The sequence below is a fragment of the Dermacentor albipictus genome, chromosome 1, assembly GCF_038994185.2.
Source record: "Dermacentor albipictus isolate Rhodes 1998 colony chromosome 1, USDA_Dalb.pri_finalv2, whole genome shotgun sequence".
NCBI lineage: Eukaryota > Metazoa > Arthropoda > Arachnida > Ixodida > Ixodidae > Dermacentor > Dermacentor albipictus.
The window spans coordinates 240320138-240341505 of NC_091821.1; the positions used below are offsets into that span (position 1 = coordinate 240320138).

General features: G+C 47.0%; 1 long non-coding RNA gene across 1 annotated transcript in view; it reads right to left on the reverse strand.

Moving 5' to 3' along the window:
* LOC135901577 (uncharacterized) overlaps window positions 1-21368 on the reverse strand; it is a 44749-nt gene that overhangs the window by 18780 nt on the left and 4601 nt on the right. Inside the window, exon 3 of the long non-coding RNA XR_011511116.1 lies at window positions 16927-17055. This is a non-coding gene — a long non-coding RNA (uncharacterized lncRNA). The remainder of the gene's footprint in view (window positions 1-16926; window positions 17056-21368) is intronic.

Consider the following 21368-nt stretch of genomic DNA (forward strand, 5'->3'; position numbering starts at 1 on the left):
ACTACTACTCACAAACTTTGGCGGCGGATATGGAACATCCATATCCATATCCGGCGCCAAGGTTTATGAGTGGTGGCACTGGCTAACACTCCCAAGATTAGTTGTAGTCGTAAAAAAATAAATACCCAAGAAAGTGGATGGGGAAATGGCGCCGCTGTAGCTCAATTGATAGAGCATCGCACGCGAAATGCGACGGTTGTGGGTTCGGTCCCCACCTGCGGCAAGTTGTTTTTTCATCCACTTTTATTTCCATTAACTTATCGTTTCCTTATTTCATTTATTAAGCACAAGTAATTTCGCCTATGTTGCCCTTGGTAGCAGTGTTTGCTGGCTTCTTATGATATTACTCTCAAAAATTTGCACACGGCAGGCACATTCATGCAGTTAGTCCTTTGAGGGACGAAAGCGCCCTTTTTGAGGACTAACGGCCCAGTTACTCCCGTTTTCCCCGGGATTTTTCTTAGAGTGTAGTTACGAAAAAAGTGGCACGTTGGGTAAGTCGAATATAAGACAAGCAAGAGGTGCGAAAAGGATAATTAGCTTCCGTGCCATATGTTCGCAGTATGGCGGTCAACTCGAATAACACCGCCTCCCGTTACAGCGTCAAAGTTGTGTTTTCAGCGTTTTGCAACTGAACAACCCGCCTCGGTGACTCTGTGGCATTGGAATTCTGCGGCAGAGCATGCAGGTATTAATAATCTCCGCTGCGGCAGCCGCATTTTGATGGGGGAAGAATGCAAGAACACCGACATTATGTGCATTGGGAGTACGTTAATGAAACCCAGGAGGTAGAAATTAATCTGGGTCACACCACCACCCCTATATGACGTTTCTCAAGGCCCCCGTGATTTGCTTCAGGACATTAACACAAGTAGCATTGCGCGATAAACGTTTTCTACACGACTGAATGAATAAACCAACAGCTTTTTCTCCGTGTTCGGCGTTTTTTGATGTAGATGGCGCCAAATTGTGCGGCACTGACTTCTCAAGATTGACAAGTGCGCCCCCAAGAACGACTGAGGTTATTTTTCACGTTTCATGCTGTCCGGCCTGGTGATGAACCAAGCAGCCAATGAGAGAACACATCATTAGCATTGTCTACTATGGCAATAAGCGGTGATACATTCACAAATTAGGAAAACAAAACAATAATAAATATATCTAATGTGGTGCAACCAATGATATAACAAATTTCATGAAAGGGAAAGGTTGCCATCCATCCGAATGCAGCACGAAGCTACAAAGGAAACCCATACGGGTGTCTCATAAAGAACGCTTCGCAGCTGAGGGAAAATTCGTCCTGGTCCAGGATACGAACCCGGTACCAACACCTTTCCGGGCCGGTCACTCTACCATCTGAGCTGACTAGGAGGCTAGCAGATCGCAGTGCGAGGGCGAATTACTTGACAACTCGAAGCACAAGGACAGAGAATATGGCAAATCAGTTCTGCGGAACCCCGCAAGGTGGAGCAAGTATCGTGAATGGAAAAAAATTGTCATTCACTCGAATGTAGCACGAAGCTACAAACGAAACTGATACATGTTTCTCAGAAAGAACGCTTCGCGCTCGAGGAAAAATTCGTCCTGATGCGGGACCTATTCCCCATTCATATGCCCATTCATGATACTTGCTTCACCTAGTTGCGGGATGCTGCAGAAATGATTTGTCTAGAACAAATGTGTATAGTATTGGGGGCGAGCTCCACCACTGGAGCTCTATTTCTGTTCACCGCCCTGGCATTAGCATTATATATAGTAATGGCGCTAGCAATGAATAAATATTGTCTCTTTTCAGAAACTCCCCCAAGGAGTCCAACATCTCTGGTCCAACAAGTGTCGTGTGTCCTGCCAAGTGTTTGCCTACATCCACGTCGACCTTATGAGATCCAAAGCAGCTCTGATACAGACGAGCGAAAGTGGAAAGAAGTGCCTGCAGTCACCCTTCATTTTCACTGACTGTGCAAGCAAATGTTCCAGTTGCGATGCAGTTCTCCAGCTAGTAAACGTTACGGTGCCAAAAATGTTTTTGGAAATGTGTTCAGTTCTTGTGCCATTTGGTTACGACCTTCGTCAGTCTTGTCGGTTTCGCCAGCAAGTGTATAAAAAACTGCAATTGATTAACGGTACCGAATATACTTAATAAAACCACGTTTAAGCGTCCTCTCGCCTAATGATTTGAAAGAGTGTTTACATGATGTTCCCTGTTCCTTGTACATTACTGATGCTCTTGTAGGATGAATAAACAAGATAGATGTTCATAGGAAGATGGAGGCTTGAAGAGATTAACAATGCTCGAACAAGGAATGTTGCGGAAGTTAATGTATTCGACAACGGGACTTCGTTTTCGTTTGACGAGGACAAGTTCCTTTGTCGAAACGTTGGCGCCAGCAACTTTATTTGTTTTACAAGTGTTGATCGCTTATAGCATAAGGGAGACCTGCGAGCGTCTACGTATACGTGGCCGCAATGAGCAGCGCTTGTGATAGTGACATCTCGTCACACTGTGCTTGTCCAATAAACGCAGAAACTTATTGTATACTGTCCGATTGATCACGGTTAATTTGCTGCTTAATGCCATTGCAGGAGTAAGGTCTCTTGTATTAATTACCATTACTCCTGTGCAGTGTTAGCCGAGTTAATTCTACGCCTGGAAAGTTCATAAAACTCGTCCCTCCCTCTAACCCTCTGCCGCTCTGGACACCACTGATCTGCTGGCGTAAATGTGTCTGTGGTGACATAACTGTAGGTTACTATCTAAAAGGACGCAATACAAAGATTTGTTGTGAACCTGGCATCCGTCTTATTGTTGCTCGTACACGAGGGGGATCGACCACGCTTGTGGTATTGAAAGGTGCACCCAACAAAAGACAAAGAAGGCTAAAATGCAGAGTATCAAAAAACAAAACATTAGGCAACTTAAGCATTACAATATTTTGAGTGTCGCTTCTTTCTGCCAACATTATCATCTTTTCTCCCTTCCCCAGGCTCTTGCACTGCTTCATCTTCTATCAGAAGGTTCATACCGCTTCACCCTTCCAAGTTTCTTTCACTAACCCCTCCAGGAGTAATACTTGAAAACGTTTCCAACTGAAGAACATTCAACCATGCCACGTTCACCGATATACCATTCTTCAATTTTCCTCTCTGGGTGACTGTCTTCCTGCCATGATCCAGCGGCCCATCTCACCTGAGCCAGGGAGGCGGGTAGCTCCTGTTTGAAACTGACCATACAACAACATACGGTGACCCGCGGGACGTTTTTCAGGTGACAGTCAATAGGCAAAAAACTTTGTGCAGTCAGCCTCTGGAACAAATGCGCCATACAAACTTTAAGGAGCCCTATACTTCGTATAGCAGACGACGTAATAAAAGTATGTGCCCGCAGTAGTCATCGCCACGCCAGTCATTTCGAATAAGGTGCCAGCTAGAATTGAAGGCACCATTGCTAAACATCACAAACATGGGCACGTATTGGGAAAATCCACGAGCCATGTAATATTTTTTTCTCCAGTGATCAACGGTGAAAGGGGTATATAGTCCACCCCCAAAAGACACCGCAGATCCACGATGAAGACTTCTTTCTCACGTTACGTGCTTGCATTCGTTGAGCAATATTCATCCCTCTCATGTATCACAGGCCAAGAGGCTAGCAGCTCCAGCCATTAAGAATTGCGACATATATACGTAATGCAGAAAATGAGGCGACAATATTCTGCCACAATGACATCATTTTTTTTTCTCTGTATTTTGAAGTGAAGCCGAGCCGTTATCGATACGGATAACGCAATGCCAACTTGTGCTAGTACTAAGAATAATATCATGTTATTATTATATTCTCTATTACGTTTGCGCATCTTGATGCCGCTTTGTTGAAAAAAAAAAGCGAAAAAGAAAGAATAGCACTCTCTTTCTCCACGCAGGCTTTTCTGAAACAAATTTTGACTGGGAATTGTCAACCGCTTTCTGCCTTCAGGAAGCGACGAGCACCGCGTGCCACTCGTGCGCGAGAGGTTTGGCCACGCTGACAGCGAGGGTACAAGATCAGCTGCAAGATCAATGCGATCAACATCAAGTGTTCTGGAACCTCCCCAACATGTAGCCACTGCGGTACACGAAACCGAGAATCTTGGGTGGAGGAGTTCGCTAGTTCTGGTGACTTGATTTGTTGCACGGAGGCCGCAGGGTTCAGGACCAGCCAAGGTAGCCTCGGTTTGTGCGGCGCATCAAATCATGGTTATGGCACGTAAAACTGCATAATTCTTTTTATTTCACTCATTGCACACACCAGAAGCGCAAAAATGAGAACCCTGGTTTCTGAGAATACGCATGGGGATATAAGAGTATACCGTTGACACGATTCATTCTCAAGCGAGTAGAACACATCGCGGCATTTATTTCTATTCTCGAGGTCAGGATCACAGGTTCGTGTGAGATAATAGTGGTGGCCTCCCACCGGGCTCTTTCAGCAATGCACAATTATTAACCATTGTCGCATTATTTCTCATGCCTCCCCTGCCTACATGCATCCTCACACATCCATCATGGAGCACATATCTTTGGAAGAAATTTTTATTTCGCTCCATTAGTCTCTCTCGCATACAAATGCCCGTGTACTATTGCGACTCGGCGTCGAAGACGAGGGACGTACTCTTGGAGCAGGCGCAGAGGAGACGAAAAGCTGTACATATATCAGGCTGGGCACGGTGGCACTGCCAGTATGCGGCACGCTAACCCGTTTGCATTCATTGTACAGCTGTCCTTCGGCCTGCTGCTTCATGCCGGGGATGGCGGCACTGCGCAAGCCGGGGCTACCAGGGTGGCGCAGGAGCTCTACGCTACCCGATGCCACGTGCTGGATCCACCGCCATACTCATCGTGGGAATTGCACCATCAACACCGGAAGATAGCATGCTTGGAGATATTGGCCCATGATCTGCGTTCAGCGCCACTGCTCTCCGCTGCCTTAAATAGCCTGCCTGGGATCGACTCGGCCACTGGGCACGGTGGCACTGCCAGTATGCGGCACGCTAACCCGTTTGCATTCATTGTACAGGTGAGAAAGGATTTTGGATATTGCATCCGCTCAAGCGACCCTTTATTGCTAGTGCTGCCGTGCCCACCGCTTTGTATCCTGGTTTTTGATGTCGCCTTGGCCTTGACAAAATTGCTGCTATTAGGTGGTGATATTGAAACTAACCCTGGCCCCGATCTAACCCAAATTTCAAAACAGCTGAAGGATATTGCAGCTGACATCAAAGATATTAAAGAAAAACGTTTAGTAGATATAGAAAACAAGCTTGACCTCCTTGCAGTCCTTGAAAATAGAGTCGAATCCTGTCAACAAGAAATCGCCTGTATGAGCGAAGTAATAGACATTCTTCAACATAAAATTGACGACCTTGAAAACCGCAGTAGGCGATCTAACCTAATTATTTATGGCCTAAAGGAAAAAAACGATGAAACTAGCGAGTCGTTAGAGCAAACTGTAAACAAAGACATTATCGAAGACACCCTGGGACTAGAAAAAGTTGCCATCGAGCGTATACATAGGTTGGGGAAACGAGCCACAGATAAAACTCGACCGGTAATAATTAAGTTACTTGACTACAGACAAAAAGTGGCAATCTTAAGCCGAGGTTTCAAACTAAAAACAACTGACTACTCAATTGGTGAAGACTTCTCTAAAAGAATAAGAGACATACGGAAGAAACTTTGGGATAGTGCTATACCAAACCGTGAAAGAAAGGAAAAAGTATCACTTTCTTTTGACAAACTTTACATTAACAAACGCGCATATATTTGGGACGAAGAGAAGAAGGACAAAGTACTGATGCAAAAAAACGACGCAGAAACAAACCGCCGAATAACCCGCAGAGCCGCACAAGCGGCACAAGCCGCACAATCAAAAGATTAACATTGATAAATGTAAACGCCCGCAGTGTCCTAGATAAAACAGAAGCCTTGGAAAGCCTTCTAGTCGATTACGAGCCCGATATTGTGGCCATCACGGAAACATGGCTATCACCCGCTATAGGCTCCCTGCAATGCAGTTTGCTTGTACATGTCGCGCCACCTGGCAGCGGCGGTGAGCACCCGCGGGTAGGCCCTCACCGTCATTTCACCATTGCCCGTGGTGCGCTCAGGCCCGCCTGCAAGCCTGCTTTTCCAATTTTCCAATGGATTCCCCGCGGCCTCTTCGCAGCTCCTTCGGGGGAAGCATGAACAAAAAGAACAAGCGCAGATACTGCTGCGTTAAGGACTGTCACAACCGCGAAGGGGATGTCGGCATCAAATTGTACCGCTTCCCTTCAAAACCAGGGGAAGCAACCCGGCGGCTGAAGTGGATCGTCGCAGTTCGTGTCGGTCTTGCGACTTTCTGTTAAAAGAACGAAGACGTAAGTGCAACAAGAAAAAGAAATGAAAAAGAGCCAGCAGCGGCATCTATAAAAACACGCAATAAAGCGTCAGCTGCATAAAAACGCGTGAATTGATTCCGGCTGTTGTAAGTCAGTTTTGATAGTTGTTTAGCTCGTCTTGCTCCAAAACAAACGCGCAGTGGTTGTTAGGTGTCAAATCTAGCTTCGTAAGCGCTCCGTGCTGGAGCTTTGTATGCGCTGTGCTTCTTCCTGCGCCAAGATCAAGACGCAAATGCTGGAACCGAGCTCATTCGTGCCGATGTTTACTCGCGCTTAGAACAACTGAACTAAGGTTGGAGTACACTGCAGCACACGTCGAATATTCGAAAATTAGCATTTCCCTCGCACACACAAGCGCATATTTGTTAAGTCTTCACGTTGTTTAATCTCAGCTGATTGCTATCTATGATGCTTCAGCGGTAATGCCTGTCTCTCACATTCGAGCCCGAACGACAACACCAGAATATGCTCGAGGCACTTTGTCAACGGAGAAAAAAGCACTTACCGGCCAATTCGCCAGAACCTCTGCAATGTGAGGTGCAAGGCACGCTCCAAGTAAGGAAGCGACAAATTACAGTTCAATGACGTCCACGGCCGTATCTGCTCACTTAAGTGGCATAAAATAATGATTTGTTAACGCACTTTGAGATCGACGTCGTAAGCATACTTACTTTGTTCTGCTAAATACTTCGCGACCTGCGGCGGTTGCTTAGTGGCTACGGTGTTGGGCTGCTGAGCGCGAGGTCGCGGGAGTAAATCCCGGCCACGGCGGCCGAATTTCGATGGGGTCGAAATACCAAAACACCCGTGTAATTAGATTTAGGTCCACGTTAAAAAACCCCAGGTGGTCCAAATTATTCCGGAGTCTCCCGCCATGGCGTGCCTCCTAATCAGATCGTGGATTTGGCACCTAAAACACAATTTGATTTAAGCACCTCACTGTAATGTCCGTGCTGTTTACTTCTTTGACACGGTATACGTGGTTGCAGTCGTAAATTTGACGTCCTTTCTCAAGCGTCGGTGGTAAAAAATGGGCCTCTACGTTTTCCATTGCCTTAAAACCGGAATTTAAAACGTTCGAAATGCTTCAAACGAGCGCCGCAAAAGCATGCCTCCGCAGCAGCGGCCGCCTCAGTGTTTCGCGCAACTGACACGGTGGCGCTGACGGCTGAGCCGATCGCCGCGCCGCCTGACCATTGCAGGGAGCCCATATTCGACCACGAGACTGCGCCGCCAAACTACACAATCATCCGGAAAGACCGACCTTCACGAGGTGGAGGAGTGGCCTTACTGATAAAAAACTGTCTTCGCTTTGTCCTTCTTCCCGAGGTGGACAACGCTGAAGCCATTTTCTGCAAACTTTTGTGCGACGGGACGTCAATCGTAACCGGTTGCGTTTATCGGAGCCCTTCCTCTGGCAGTGCATGCCTTTCAGCAATTCAAAAATATATGCAGCGTCACGTCCATCAATCCAGGATTATTCTTGCGGGCGACTTTAACCTAGCTGACATAGACTGGTCCATAATGCATCGTACGCCAGAAGCCTCCGAAGTGCTAATAGACTTAATGCTAAATTTTAACCTACAACAACTTGTCACTCGTCCTACCCGCGTTCAAGGCTCAACGAAAAATATCCTCGACCTCATATTTCTTAGCAACCATTTTGCTACAAGTCAAGCACAAATAGACATTATTGAAGGAATATCTGATCATAGTATACCTATGTGTACATTCCAGCTTGATCATTGTATTACTACCCAGTCAACAGTAAAAAGCTTTTTTAACTTTCATAAAGCAGATGACGCAAGCATACTAACTTATCTGTCGCATGAATTCGATTCCTTTTCGGAAAAAGCATCTCAGGAATCTACTGATGTAGATGCATTGTGGCTACATTTTAAAACCATCGTCCTGCACTGTATAACTAATTATATTCCAATGCAAAAGAAAAAACAGCACCTTAAGAATCCATGGATCACACGCGAAATAATCCATGCTAAGCGGCGCGCAAATCGGCTTCGTAAGGCTAACAAGAATAACCGACCCGCCGTGGTTGCTCAGTGGCTATGGTGCTGGGCTGCTGAGCACGAGGTCGCGGGATCGAATCCCGGCCACGGCGGCCGCATTTCGATGGGGGCGAAATGCGAAAACACCCGTGTGCTTAGATTTAGGTGCACGTTAAAGAACCCCAGGTGGTCAAAATTTCCGGAGTCCTCCACTACGGCGTGCCTCATAATCAGAAAGTGGTTTTGGCACGTAAAACCCCAATTATTATTATTATAACAAGAATAACCCAAAACCATCTACAACCTTGAAGTTAAAATCTGCAGTTATGCATTTCAAGCAGAAACTAAAAGATTCGAAACAACATTACTACAGTGTCACTCTTGCTAACTTCCTAAAAGATAACCCACAAAGATTCTGGAAACATCTGCGCAGTACAGAGCAGACAACAACCAAACTAACTGAAGAAGAAAAAAGTGCCACGGCAAACAAATATAACAATTTCTTCAAATCAGTCTTCACGGAAGACAATGGTACACTCCCCCTTCTTCCACCATCCTGTACGTCAGTGCTTGATCGGTTAATAATAACGGATGCCGGCATCCACAATCTTCTCCTCAACATTGACCCTAAGAAATCAACGGGGCCTGACGAAATTCCAAACGAATTCCTAAAAAAATATGCTGAGTGGTGCATTAGATATCTGGGACACATTTTTCGTAAATCACTAGCAACTTCTAATCTACCACATGACTGGAAAAAGGCTAAAATAATACCAATCCACAAGAAAAAAGACAAAAATAATGTTGCCAATTTCAGACCCATATCTCTCACCAGCACTTCATGCAAAATACTAGAACACATCATTCTAAAACACATGACAGTATTTCTAGAACGTGAAAACATCCTATCGCCTCACCAGCATGGTTTTCGATCTGGCTTATCAACCATCACTCAACTAACAGAGGTAGTTCATGACCTCGCTCTTAGTATTAATAATCGTTCTCAAATTGACATGATTTTACTTGACTTATCTAAAGCTTTTGATTGCGTGAGTCACACTAAATCAATTGCAAAAGTGGAGCATGCCATCGGGAAAGGAGAAGTTTCTGCTTGGATAACAGCTTTTCTAACACACCGCTCACAATTTGTTATGTTTGACCACATGCCATCTGATGTCGTTCCTGTCACATCTGGAGTACCACAAGGCTCGGTACTCGGGCCGCTGTTATTTCTAATCTTTATTAACGATATAACCGATAATATAGGGTGCAAATTCAAACTCTTCGCGGATGACTGCGTGATATATAAGGAAATTAACAGCCATAACGACCATCTCGATCTTTCTGATTCCCTTAACACGCTAGCCGAGTGGTGTTCCCAGTGGCAAATGTCTATTAACGTCAATAAATCAGTGGCAATGACAATAACAAGAAATAGCAACCCTCTCATTTCACCTATATCGTTAATGGCACGCCTCTTTCCATGGTTGAGCAACAGAAATATTTAGGAATAACGCTGACATCAAACCTCAATTGGGAAACACACATAACTAATATTACAACTACTGCACTACGAAAGCTATTTTATCTAAAAAGACGCCTAAAGATCGCTCCAACGAACATTAAGCTTCTGGCCTACAAAACATTTGTGAGACCTATTTTAGAATACGCTAACACAGTTTGGTTTCCTTACACAGCAACTAACATAGCTAAACTTGAAGCTGTACAAAGAAAAGCCGCAAGGTTCATTCATAGTAAATATCGTTCTACTGACTCTCCTTCACGTCTCTTAGCTTCCTCAGGCCTCAACACATTATCGACGAGAGCGAAACAAGGTCGATTAAAATTTCTGTTTCAAATGCTGCACCATCAGTATAAAATTGATATCACCCGGTACATTTCATATTCGCAATCTAGAATAACACGGCATCAACACGAACATACGCTAACTGAATATTCCTTTTCTAATGACGCATTCAGGTACTCATTCTTTCCTCGAGTAATCAGAGAATGGAATGAACTTAACTCATCATTAACAGCGACAAATTCTTTATCCCTGTTCGTTTCACAACTGGAGCTCATCACAAGAGATTATTAATGATTTCTCATGTTTGTTCCCTGTTCTCTTTATGCTAAACTAACAGTGCTTAGAAAAAAAAAATGTATACACTTCTTTGTTTCCAATACTTCACGTTTTTTGCTTCGACTATGATATGCCCCGGTTGTTGTTCATTTTGTTCTGCTTTGTTTAGTGTTCTGTTGTATAGCTTATCTACCTTATCCTTTGTAATTTGTTGAATATTGTTGCTTTTTCATTCTTTGTGTAACTCGCACATGTATTTATGTCGGGAAAAGAAAGTGTTCATGCCCGTCTGCTAGGCTCTCGGCTGAGAGCGGCAGTATTGTAAAATAAATAAATAAATAAAATAGCAATATGTACAATATGTATATGTATACGTATACTATATGTACAATATGCACAATACAATAAAATATATACATATATAGCAGGTAATAGCATACAAGTAGCGGTGTCGAAGAGCGCACCAAACCGACGCGCACGGGCTGGTGGCGACTCTTTCCTAACAATGGGGCAGGTGTCCCGTCGTCGGCAGGAATGAGGCAGGACCGGTGCTGACGTCAACCACGTCGCTTTCCTCTTTCGTCGCGGTAGAAGTCCAAGCTGCATACCACTGGTCTCCACTGCAAGGGATCAGCCGTTCTGTGGAATTCTGAAGGCTGTCAATAGCTTCGTCGTGGTGCTCTGTGCCCCTGGGCTCCTGACTTCGACTCACGGAAAGTTTCTTGGAACATTGCAGGTCGTCAGTGCATGTTTGAAGCCCAGCACAACCCCTTCAGAAGAACGAGGGGGGCGAGAAGAGCGCCCGTTGCCTGAACGACAGGCGCGCTGTGTGGCACAACAGTACGGACAGCTGCAGCAGACAATCCGCGTTCTCAGGTGGACATGCGGCATTAGTTTCAAGAAACCGTTCAAGTTTGTTACATTTGTTTACTTAATTTTGACCGGTAAACAAATTACGTATACCTATACAATTGAAAACATGATTAGAGAGGAACTGCATGCTTTAATGTTCTGAATGACGTCTAATAGGCCACCAATGAGATCGCTTGCTCGAGTATTATGACTAACCCATGCTACGTAGAAATGCACACAGGAGTGATAAAATGCATGGAGAGCTGTCACTTTGATCGGTAGGGATGAGATATCTTCAAAATTCGTATATGTATTACAGAATTATGGAAAGAGAGCTTAAAATATGGAGACAGTTCGCAGCCTGAAACCAACGCTTCGACATGTGGACAACAAGGGGTCCTTACAAAGAGACATCCCCTTGTTCCCTCCCTCTTATGTTCACTGTTGATCAGGCCTAAACATGATCGACAGTAGCCTCAAGTAACTTGTCGACAAAATTCATGTGAACCTGCACAAGACTCTGAATCGTTTCAAGGCACCTTCAAGCAGAGCGAATCTGAAAACACAAGAAACGTTAGAATTTAAGCGAAATAAGTTATTAGTTCATTCCGACAAGTGATTCCTGCAGGATGGGGCAATAGAGACGCAGTGGGAATATAAAATTTGACGTGAAACAAAGTAATTTCTTGAAGCTAAACATTTCGACAGAATTGCCTGTCTGGTTGGGAAATTGATTACGACTTGAGACTGACTCCAACCAAATAACTGAATTTTATTAGCCCGACGTTTCGGAGCCCATTCGGCTCCTTCTTCAGGGGGGTTTGTTCTTCGGGGGTGGCGGTGTGCCGCTTTTAAAGCATCTTTTTTGAAGAAAGGAGGGGGGCGGGAACACGGGAGGTGGGGAGACACTTCACAGACGGAAAGGTGGGGGGAACAAAAGGAAAGGGGGGGTGTGTTGTTGAGCGCTTCCATGGTGCTGGGATAACCGGTGCTGGGGGGAGTGCTCGCGACGGTGCCCTTGATGGGGGGGGGGAGGTTACAGGGTCGCGCCGACGTTCTGTGTTGGTGAAACAAGCGGGAGTCTATCTGGCTGCGCGTCCTTTTCTTCTTTTCGTCAGGTCGCCAAGGCCATGGACATACACCGAGGGTAGGTTGCCCTTCACGCGGTTTATGTTATTCCCCGTATTCTGAATGTGCCATGACTCCAGTAGTAGTCTCTTTCGCCAGTTCGTTTCTGTTTGAAGGATTTCAGTTTCCTTGAAAGCGATTTTGTGGTCGGCGACTTCAGAGTGTTCAGCGACGGCGCTGCGAATACGGTTGAATGTCCTGACATCGTTCTCGTGCTGTCTGATCCTTTCTTTTAGATTTTTGGTTTAGATTTTTGGGAAACCAAAAATCTAAAAGAAAGGATCAGACAGCACGAGAACGACGTCAGGACATTCAACCGTATTCGCAGCGCCGTCGCTGAACACTCTGAAGTCGCCGACCACAAAATCGCTTTCAAGGAAACTGAAATCCTTCAAACAGAAACGAACTGGCGAAAGAGACTACTACTGGAGTCATGGCACATTCAGAATACGGGGAATAACATAAACCGCGTGAAGGGCAACCTACCCTCGGTGTATGTCCATGGCCTTGGCGACCTGACGAAAAGAAGAAAAGGACGCGCAGCCAGATAGACTCCCGCTTGTTTCACCAACACAGAACGTCGGCGCGACCCTGTAACCTCCCCCCCCCCATCAAGGGCACCGTCGCGAGCACTCCCCCCAGCACCGGTCATCCCAGCACCATGGAAGCGCTCAACAACACACCCCCCCTTTCCTTTTGTTCCCCCCACCTTTCCGTCTGTGAAGTGTCTCCCCACCTCCCGTGTTCCCGCCCCCCTCCTTTCTTCAAAAAAGATGCTTTAAAAGCGGCACACCGCCACCCCCGAAGAACAAACCCCCCTGAAGAAGGAGCCGAATGGGCTCCGAAACGTCGGGCTAATAAAATTCAGTTATTTGGTTGGAGTCAGTCTCAAGTCGTAAAGTAATTTCTGCATGCAGTAATTACGGAGTCCAAAGAACAAATATCCCGCGCGTGTTCATCGAAGTATAGATTACCAAAGTTATGAGACGAAATCTGGCAGCGCTATCGTAGGCAAATATTTTACATTGTAGACACGAATATAGTACTGCGTTATCGGTACCAATTTTTCTAGAAATGAAGAAGGCGAAGTTTCCGTAACACAATAATGTCAAAAAAATAAAAATAGGTGAGAGACCGCAGCTCCATTATGAGGTATTGCTTTGGATGGACTCGAATGGCAATTACACTGCAACATTTTGAAAGACTATATATTGTGGAGGAATCAGAGAAGCAGTAATAACAGAAGCAGCAGTAAGGACAGATGAATGTGTCAATGGGCGGATTGATGGATAGATTTGAATTGGATCGACGGATACATTTTGTGAGCGACCTCCTTGAAACAGGATGGCTGGTGGTGCCACCAGGCTCGTTGAAGCTATGCACTACACAATTATTCCCATGGTAGCTGAACTACTACTACCCACTGTTTCCACGGTATAGCGCTATAGTTTCCCGAAGTGATTTTTGTAGGAAACTCGATGATATCCATGCTAGGCGTATCGTACTTCGTTTTTTTTTTTCTCGACGGCTTTACTAGTACAGGCAGTCTGCGTCCAGACACGGCAGCGTGGTTGGGGTGCTTCCGTGCACGAGAAGGAGCGGGAACAGCGGTGGTCCACGCGAAGCCGGGCGGGAGAGCGCGGCTGCAACCGACACTCGAGTCTTGCGGCCAAGATGCCGTACAGCAGCGGCGGCCGGCTGATCCGTGGGCGCATGCCACCGCTGGTTGTCTCACGGCTGCGCGCCGCCTGCTCGAGGCCGTGCGCGCGCATATCGGCTCCAGCCGCTCATCACGCGCTGCGGACGCGTTCGTGTTTTTTTTTTTTTTCTTCGGCGCACGTACGCGTTGCCCTATCACCGCTAGCCCGCATCTGGGCGCAATTAAGGCCGCCACCGAAGCAGGGCGTTGGCTCCTTGTCACACTATGCAGCGTCCTCGTTAATGCGCCGTCTGCCGTACGCTGGCCCCGGCTACTTCGTCTGGTTCGTTCTGCAACCATCGGTCTTGCATCGGTGCCGGCCACCAACCCGCAATATTCTTCGTTTTCAGTTAACAGCATTAGAAGTAGATGATTAAAAAAGAAAAATCAACTCAAACGGCTCACTCTGTATCCAAAATGGGAAATCTTGTTCGATGTTTCGAGCGCCTTGCAGTTTTCTCCAAGATGCTTGTCATATTGCGTGCGATTTCTGTCAAATCTACCTTCCGAGTTTAACCTTGTAAGATTTGGCGGACGATCCTACCGCTGTCAACCAGATGTAGGAGTCGTCGGACTATCTCGTCGCTGCCACCATTTGAAGGAGTTGAAGGTCGTAGAGAAGAACTCGGTGAACAGGATTTATTTACAGGATTTTACATTTTAAGCAAGATACATTGGCAGTCTAGCGCGACTCCCATATGGAGCCCGCAAAACTAACATACAGCAAACAGTTTACGAGCACACAGCTCACTACTACATTTCGAGCATGACAACGAGCACTCAGCTCCCGACGACGAGCACGACACGAGCGCACTCTAGCAGCCGGCAAACGCTGCTTATATCCTCTCCGCTTGACGTCATAGTTCGACGTCATCGTTCGACGTCACCGTTCGACGTCACCGTTCGAGGGCCACGTGGACGGAGTCCCAGTAGACGGAAACGTTCGTCCAGTCATTGTAAACTTGCCGCCGCCCCGCAGAACAGTTTATGCACACATATGCACACACATTCCGATGTCCGGCGCCGACGACAGAGGGGCGCCGTTCTGCGGAACAGTTTACGTACACATAGGCACACACATTCTGATGTCCGGCGCCGACGTCAGAGGGCTTCGTGGAACTCTGCTCCGTCCCCGGTGGCGCTGCCGAGTACCACATTCCTGAGCTGACCGCGCGTCACGTGGCTGCCGGTCATCCGCAGTTCTCTGAAGGGCGCCCCGTCTGGGGGGCTTGGAACACGTGCAGCGGGCTGAAAATGGCACGTTGCCACCCCGTACGGCCATTCCTAACAACCTGCACAATCGTTCTACCTGATTTTTTTGCTGACTGTACTAGTGTACATTAAAGATACGCACGTGATCGGTTCACCCGTCTCCGCTTTATGCATCTGTCCCCAGTTTTATACGCCGCCCTGCTACGTCACAGGAGAGCTGCAGCACCAGCGGCGCTTTTCAGTGCTGAGTGACGTAATCAGGTAAATTCAACAAATTATTTCAGGCCAATTATCTCGTTTTACATGGCCGTTTTGAAATGTTGAAACACGGAATTAGACTTCCATCACGATTCTCTTCAACTATTTAACATAAACATGTGCTGTGAAGTTTGTAACTAAGAGGGTTAATGAAAGTATAAGTCTAATTTGTGAATTGATTGCTTTGTTGTTTTTTCAAATGATGTCCGCCTAGGGACATAATGATGCATAATGACGTGATCCGAGAACATTTGTGGGCTTCTATAAAAAATAAAGTGTTTGTAGTAAAGAAAAAACAAAAGAAAACACAACTTCTTGATTAATATTCCAACTGATCACCTATTTTTAGATTTCAAAAATGTGTTTGATAAGATGCCACACTCTCGTCTTTTGCTGAAGTTATCATGCGTAAATATTCACCCTGTTTTTATCTGGATCTATGGTTGCTTAACCAACCGAAAGCAGTTCGTATACGCTAACAACCATGCATTTTCTGTTTTTCCCATTCTGTCTGGTGTACCTGAGTGCACTGTTCTTGGGCCTCTCGTATTTGTTATCTATATACAGCAATGGCCTGTCATTTTCAGTAACCTCATAGATCCGCGTTCTTACCGATAACTGTATTTAACCGCCCTGTCAACAACCTCACTGAGGTCTCTTCCCTCCAGGATAACCTTTCACATTAAAGATTGGTGTGCAACTAGGCTCCCGTCACAGAGTGCTAGTAAGACTATATATTTAATTCCATCGTCGACCTCACTATACCTCCCCTGCCTACAAGAATAATAACTGTATTATAGCTACCGTTGACTCCTCCAAGTGCTTAGGCCAAATATTTGTCTTCATCGAAACATGTAACCCACACGATCAATTCACATAAGAAGGTTATTGTTTATCTTCGCCGTAATCTCTTACGTGGCACCGTCTTCCGTAAAATCAGTTGCTTATAAAGAACTCGTACGACCAAAATCTGAATACTCATGCGCTATTTTCGAACCACACGCCAATCTAATCTCACTAAAGCTCTAGAAAACCCTAGGACCGTTCTGCTAGATTCATTCTTTGGGATTACTAATATCACACTAGCATCTCTGCATTAAAATATAAACTATAGCTTTCGACTTTTGCCTCTCGTCGCCGAAATATATGCGGACACTCCAGGAGAATTTCCGCCGTCGTCATCGCCGTCGCCGTGATGTTCCGTATAAAGTCCAAGTGCGATAATATCGCGGCCGCGCGCCGTATGCTCTATAGGTGCGAGCAAAAGCTTACGGTGTGAGCCGAGAAGGATGGTGCCTTGATGCGATGGTGTCTTCTCGAGCTCGCAAGGGAGGAAACGGTGGGAAAGTGCGCGCCGTCTTCTCGCAAGCCGCAAGGGCGGGAGCGGGAGATGTGCGTGCGCTAGAAGAGAGGGGGGGGGGGTGGCAAGGGAGCAGGTTAGTGCGGTTCTCCACTTCCACTCCAGCTGCGGTGGCTGAGCGCGGCATCGCGCTTCCTATCTTGGAGGCAATCTGTGGTAGGTTTCGAGGCTAGCCGACCAGTGATAGCTGATTGCTTCGTGTCAGCTGTGTTCTCGCGCGCCTACTTCGCGTTGAAGCGAGACGCAGCACGAATGGGGGAATTCGCTCGCCGCTGCTGCCGCTCTTGTTCACAGCAACGTTCTGACTGCGAGTGTCCGCAATCATCTGACGGCGATTGCCGGTGCGTGCGTGACAAAGTGCTTGGTAATTTAATTACTAACCCGCCATGGTGGCGTAGTGTCTATGGCGTTGCGCCGCTAAACCCGAGAGCACGATATCAAATCCCGCGGCCACGGCGAGCGCATTTCGATGGTGGCGAAATTCAAACACGCCAGTGTGCCGTGCGTTGGGCGGTCAGGCGGTCAAAACTAATCCTCAGGTGGTCAAAATTAATCCGGAGTGCCCCACTACGGCGTGCATCATAATCGCATCGTGGTTTCGGCACGTAAAACCCCAGAATTTAAATAATTACGTTAGTAAGCGAATGTTCACAGCAGTTTATGCAGCTGATAAAACTACTAATCTTATACTTCGTTTCGCTCTTTAGTAGTTTGCTATCTCTGTCAATGCTTCACCGGTTGGGCGAAACTGATTTTTTGTTCCTTCTCACAGTTGAGAACGATATCATTCAGACTGAACGCTGCATGACTTCTTGACAAGTATGCTGTTCAGATGTGCCGCAGTCACGAGTACGCTGTTTAGAGCGCGCTCAGTATCAAAGGGGTTTGCTCTTAGCATGTACAGTACGTTCCCAGAGCTCGTAAGCCATCGCGCAAGCGACCGGAGCTGTCATCTTGGCGCGTACGCTTGCGCCGTCGTGGAATTCCCATAACTTTCAGTGCTACCGGTATGTGCCGGTTTCCCTTATGACCCGAGTGAGCACGACCAGAGCTACAGAAGCGCCGACACGGAGCTCGGCTGACAGCTTTTGTCACTGGCGCAGTGACCTCGCAAGTTTTTACAGCAGAACCCGTGTACCGGTATAGCGCTCGAGCACTTGAAATACGCGGACACTTTTGAGAGCCACGGGCACGCAGCCGACTCAGCACGTGGCGGCAGCGGTGCCCTGCAGCACAGACGCTTGGGGAGGGGGGGGGGGGGGGGTTCACGGTTTCTCGCGCATATGAGGGCGCCAATCAATAAATCAGGCAAGCTGGCTGGTGCAGCTCGCTACTGCTGCTGCCAGGCGCGCGGCTTCGTAACAGGATGGGGTTCGCGACCGGTAATCCATCAAATGTGCTACGCTTCTTCGGCGGTTGCCATGGCAACACTGCCACCGACAACACGCCCCCTTATGCTGGCGGCAAAGAATGAAAGCGGAGGGTGTCACTCGGGGTGCCGCCGTAGCGAACCAACGGTGGCCACCGTTTTTACTTCTTTTTTCTTTTTTTTTCCCCTTTACGGCAATATATTAGTTCTCGCTTGTGTGTCAGCGCTTTCTTTGCGTTGGAGTCTTAAAAAAATGTAAATATGCAGCAGTCACGAAACTCACTCTCAAAAGACTTATGTCGCCAGTTGAACGCCTAGGAAGCCAGTCCAGCCAGAAGAATGCGACAGGTGCAATTTGACACCCGCTTGTGACCTTAAGCAATAAAAATGCGCGGTATGAATCAAAATTTACTCTTGATTTATATAACCTGGTGAACAGTTGATACAAAGTTAATGACGCTCTTCAGCCTAGATGCCGTTGTGCCATAAAGCATCATCGCTCATCATCAAAAATGCACGAGAGTGATGTGGCTTGAACGCGCCGCAAGTTGATTGCGTTACTGACACGCCAACTAAACTTTTGTTATTCTCTTCATTTACGAAATTGGCCTATTTCATATCGCTGCAGTTGTGTGCCATCTGCTCGAGCATTTTGCTTTCTTTCCTTTCGTTACCTTTCGCGTTCTTTTTCTTTTCTTTCGCGTTTGGCAGCTTATTACCAAGCAGCAGCGGATGTAATTCATTGCGTTAATAAGTCGCCGAGGCTCTTCAAATTGTTGATATAGCCCGACGTTTGTGCCTTGCCACACTGAACCCATGCCACTTAGTACATGTACTGCGGTAGTCGTGCATTCCTACTGGCACACGGCACCCACATATATAGGTGAGGTAGTCATGTGAACGGGGCTGGAAGTTATGAAAGCTGTGCGTTCTTCCACTGTTACAAACATCTGTACCCGCCGTGGTTGCTTAGTGACTATGGCGTTGGGCTGCGAAGCACGAGGTCGCGAGATCGAATCCCGGCCACGGCGGCCGCATTTCGATGGGGGCGAAATGCGAGAACACCCGTGTACGTAGATTTAGGTCCACGTTACAGAACCTCAGGCGGTCTAAATTTCTGGAGTCCCTCACTACGGTATGCCTCGTAATGAGATCGTGTTTTTAGAGCCTAAAACCCTCTAATTTAAATAATCCAACATTTGCAACTTCTGTAGTATCTAGAACTGAGCGCTCTGAAAATGGCTCGTATTTCGTGAGACGCACGCGCACACACGAACACACAAGACGTAGCGCACAAGCACGCATTGTGCGCGCTCGCAAGTGTGCGGCATCTTCCCAGGCCGCATTCAGCTGCCGTCTCGCTGCGCTGGGTGCCCGGGCGCGCCCGTGACGTCACGATCCCATTCACAGAACGCGCGTGCTTCGTCGCCGGTTCAGTCGGATTTAATGAAAACGCGCACAACCGAGGCAAAGTTGCGCCCAAGCCATAGTGCGCGTTGGGCTGCGTCCACAGAAGACGCACAAGCCCACTGAGCTTTTGAGATTGTCGAGTAATGGGGGGGGGGGGGGTTGAAATTGTGCGCGCCACGACGCAAAAATTGCGACGGCTTTGTCGGAAGGAAGCTATAGCGCTGCGGGCACCTTTTCAGGCATCGTCCTCTCGTCGGTAATTGATTCCTTAATTAGATCCGCATAATGAACCCTGTTACAGCGTGCATTGCGAGAGGCGAACAGCCCGGCGTCCGCCTTCGGCGCCCAGTTTAATCACAGGAACCGAGCAGAAGACCGGCTCTGATTCTTTGCGAAGTGGCAGCTGAGAGTCCCAGCGCGGCATCCGTCGTCATATATGAGCGGTTCGCCTCCGTCTCTGGTGACGGCGTGGCTTCCGCAGCCGGCCCGTGCTCCGCCCAGGCTGATTCATCTGAATAGACTCGGCAACTCCGGGAAGCCCGCATGCGCCACTCTTGAAAGCGGGCTGTTCGCATAAAAGACTGAGGTCAGTTAGCATTGCTTTTACGAACACCGTCTGGATTATTTCTCGGCAAAAGTATCCGCGTGCGCTATATGTTGTCTTGCACACTGCGCATTTATCATCGAGTGGACTATATGGGTGTAATAAAAAATGAACAGCGAGTGATTCAAAAGGCTAACATGGCTGAACAGAGAGGCGAGATTTGTTTGATAAACGGCAGAAAGGTCGGCCTGAGCTCAACGCTTTCCATGGCTTGCTACTATGCGCGGAGGCAATGGGGTTACTAATGACGGCTATTACGGTTGATGAAATAAATGCGAGGGTTTTACGTGCCAAAAGCACACTCTAGTTTCCATATATAACTTTGACCACCTAGGTTTCTTAAAGTGCATCCAAGGCACGGTAGACAAGGGTTTTTGCATTCCGCCCCCTTCGCAATGTGGCTAGCTCAGTGGCTATGAATGTGGCTATAGCCAATGAGATATCGCAGTGGTTATGACAAGCAGTAAGACTTTAGTATGTGAAAATTCGCGACCTGGAGGCCGTATATCACCGTCGTCGCGAACATAAACCCGTGTAGCCTGCTTAGTTTACATATATTTCGGCCAAGGGCCCAATGGGACGCTCTGTCTCTGTCGCCTGCCGCACACGCGCATATATTGGGAGCAAACATAAAATTAAAAAAAAATGGCTCGTGTACTTGGATTTAGGTGAATGTTAAAGAACCCCAGGAAGCCAAAATTTGTCCGATGTTCTTCGCTAAGGCGTTCCTCATAAGTTCTTTTGTGCTTCAATGCATAGAACGATGTTTTGTTAAGAAAGTAATTGGAACTAACTTGAGTCCAATAGTTTTTTTCAGTAATTCCCAACATGGGTACCGCAAAACGTTTGCGTGCGAAACGGACCTGCTGTCTTTCACTAATGATCTGTTCACTAATGCAGACCTCGGATTTGAACACCTTGTATATTCATTGATTTCGCAAAGGCCTTTGATTCGGTTTCACATGATTTAC